The sequence below is a fragment of the Bidens hawaiensis genome, unplaced genomic scaffold, assembly GCF_021521415.1.
Source record: "Bidens hawaiensis isolate Kalapana, Puna unplaced genomic scaffold, B.hawaiensis_p1.1 tig00023043_1, whole genome shotgun sequence".
Lineage (NCBI taxonomy): Eukaryota > Viridiplantae > Streptophyta > Magnoliopsida > Asterales > Asteraceae > Bidens > Bidens hawaiensis.
The window spans coordinates 264505-268137 of NW_027493599.1; the positions used below are offsets into that span (position 1 = coordinate 264505).

The 3633-nt window shown below is 39.3% G+C and overlaps 1 pseudogene; it reads right to left on the bottom strand.

Moving 5' to 3' along the window:
* Window positions 1–2169: 2169 nt before the first annotated feature.
* On the bottom strand, window positions 2170–3633 carry LOC143566732 (anthocyanidin 3-O-glucosyltransferase 2 pseudogene; annotated as a pseudogene).

Below are 3633 nucleotides of genomic sequence, written 5' to 3' on the forward strand. Positions count from 1 at the left end.
TTATCCATCAACAATTAAAATACATAAATTCAAATTTTATACCAAAAAAAAATACAAATTATCCAAATTTTACTTTTATGCAATTAGTGACTCCAATTTTCTACATTGATTCATTCATCTAAAAGGTAAATGATGGTGGTTAAAGTGAAGGCGCTGTTTCAAGATCTTTGATCTTCAAGTCATCGCAACTGATTTTGGTTTGGATCCCTAGCTCTCGAGGCGGTTCGCTTTTTGGAGCGGGTGCAGAAGGTGGTCCACAGTGACTCGCAGAGCCCGAGGAACCAATGATTAATATTTAGTAGAATAGGCTTTGCGATCCAAAGGGGATAGCGGCACAACTTGTTGCCCGCTTATCCATTATCCAGATGTAGCTTGGATTGTGTTAAATGTTAATAAAAAAATTAACTGGTAAAAAAAATCATTAATATGTCAAGTTTGTGTTTCGTGATGAAAAACGTGGTTAAGTTGTAATGACATTGACTTTTTCAAATTTCAACCGTAGTGGCCGGTTGTGTAGTTGGAATTGAAGTTGAAAAGATTTTATTTTCAGGAGTATTCGAGAATTTAATGTTTAATAAGTTGTACATTTGATTCCAATGTTGCTAATAAAATGATGAATCTTGATGACATATGATTTGGTATTCGCGGGAGAGTGTTTTTAAGTGTGTTTAAGTTGTGATCAAGGGTTGTACATTTAGGTATTGAATTCAGTATTTAGAACTTAGAAGTGTATAGGACTTGCATGTGCTCAAGTGAAATTACTATGTATGTATTTATTTTTTTATCCTTTACCTTTAAATTCATTTTATTAATTTAAGGTGTATTTGTTTTTAATAAACTCAATTGTTACCTTTTGGTTGGTGTCGGTCCCAACTATCGAATTTGCTGTTGGCGGTCCTAACTTTTAACGTATTTGTTCCCAACGGTCCGCGACTAACAGAATAATAACACCGTTAGTTGCAGGTCACCGTAAAAAAAATTTGGTAGAAAAACTCAACATTTATGTTCCAAACATCTTTGTAACTCTGTATCGGACCTTTAGTAACCTTTGTATAGTAAAAGCCCCATTTTTTTAGGACACCGGAATCCTAGAACCAGTATCACAATCGGTTGGTGGTGCTTAAGTGGTGGTGGTTGGTTGGTGATGAGACAACCGGTGGTGGTGGCGGGGTTCAGGTGGTGCTTTCCGGTTAAAAATTTAACTTTTCCGGCAAAAAACGTTTTTCCGGCGACCGTTAGAATTATGTTAGTCGCCGACCGTTGAGAATAAGTACGTTAAAAGTTGTGACCATTAGTAGCCAATTCGTTATTTGAGACCTACAATGACCAAAATGTGATAGATGGGATTAATAAAAACCAATATACCTTAATTTAAACATTGGCAAATCCTGTGTATTACACAAGTTCTAAAACTAGTTTAATAATAACGGAAAATATAATTGAAAGGACAAATGAGTAATGATGAAAAAATAAGGAATCTTAGAAAGCAGGTAAAACTACTTTTGGTCGCATTCAACCCATCTTTGAGGCATGATCAGTGGCGAAGCTTAGACTAAGAAACCGGGGGGCAGACTCAAAATGTATACAAAATTTCACAAATAAAGGGGGGGGGTGGACTTCAATTTTCGGCAAAAAACGGCTAAATTTACACTACGTATAGAAAATTTTGGGCGAAAACGGCTAAATTTTACACTACGTATAAAAATTTTCGGCCGAAAAAGGCTAAATTTTACACTACGTATATAAAATTTCGGTCAAAAACGTCTAAATATACACTACGTATAAAAAATTCCGGACAAAAACTGGTAAATTTACACTACTGCGTAAAAAAATAGGGGGCCCCGGGGTGGAATCCTTCGCCATTGGGCATGATGCTTTGCACGATAAGCGTTGTAATTGTATTGCTAATTTGTTTTTAGTCAATTATGTAATTGTAGATGGTAATTTTGTTGGAAAACGTAGGCATTTACTAAAATTATTTTTTGTCAAAAACTCATTCTGACTTGAATCAAAATGAGAAATGTTAACAGTCTAGCCTTTGCTTATATTTCTCTATCATTAGATTTTCATTAAGATTATCCGTGCGATGGATGGGGGTACATGTACAATAATGATAACGAGACTTCAACTTCAGCAAAAAAGGAGAAAAACAACAAAATGAAATCTGGATCAAGAGTTGCCACATACAAAATCTTGAATAAAACGGCCAACAGATACATATGACGAACCGCCTTCCTCCGCTACGGATCTGCTCTTCTTACTCATTTCATTCACTTTTGCTCTAACCTCGCTATTCTCCATCACCTGCCTTATCCCACTTTCTATCTCCTCACTTGTCACAATGACTGTAGTAGCTTTAGGATTAGACCAATTCATCAGATAATCCAACTTTATCTCCACCGCTAATCCTAACTCCACCACCATTTTAAATGTATTCATCTGCTGCTCGGCATACATCGGCCAAGTTGTTACCGGTACGCCGAACCATAAATTCTCCAACAATGAGTTCCACCCACAGTGTGAAACAAACCCTCCCACTGCATCATGACCCAACACCATCGTTTGTGGGGCCCACCCGATCACTTTCCCTATTCCACGTGTTCGCTCTAGAAACCCTTCTGGTAGTACCTTGCTCATATCCTCGTAATCGCCCGGGACCCTTGATGTTTGATCTGATGGAGGTTGGCGTAGGGACCACACGAATCGGTAGCCACTCAGCTCTAAACCACGTGCTATCTCCTTCACCTGGACCTCATTAAAACTTCCCATACTCCCGAAACACAAAAAGACAACCGAGGAAGGCGGCTGCATATCCAACCACTCAATGACGTCATTGTCAAACGGTTTCCTGACATTGGATCCACCTTCTAGGTTTAGTATAGGTCCCACCGGATACACTGGCGGGATGTTGACATCAGCAGACAACAACTCCATCTCGTGTGTTTCTAGTTCCAAGAATGTATTAACCACGATTGCTTTGACCTCTCTAAGTTTCTGTACCGCCCCCAAAACAAAGTCCAGTCCGTCTCTACTCTTGAGACGACTCCAGAACACTTTTGTGGGCACCGGTTTGACAAAACCTGGAACTGATATCTCGGTATCTGAGTTGCTCAGCTCAATAAAGTCTTTGTTTAGATGATCGGTGAGTGTCTGGATGTGAATCATAAAACCAAGAAAAGCAGCATTAGAAGTGAAGTGCACGTAAGTTGGAACATTAAACTCATTAGCCACATCTATCATGCAGGTGCAAAACATGTCAACGACAAACCCAACGATCCGATGCGGACCCGATGCACTTGTCTTGTCAGCCACAGCATTTCTGACATATTTGCATTGATTGGGGATGAATTCAGTGAGGATAGACATGGGAGATTTGGGGTCAAGAATCGTTGGGTTTTCTTCTTGAGGGAGTTGAACGAAGGATATGAGATCATATACGGTGTTGTTAGCTAATGATTCTATGTAGGCAGTGATACCTGAACCAGAATTCGGGCCAGGAGGTTTAATGACAAGGACAGTTATGGCGAGATGTTGAGCACGATTCACAAATAATTTTGCCATCTCGACGGTTGACATGATATGTCCAAGCCCTGGATAAGGGATGAATATCAGCTCTGCAACTGCAGTCTCCAT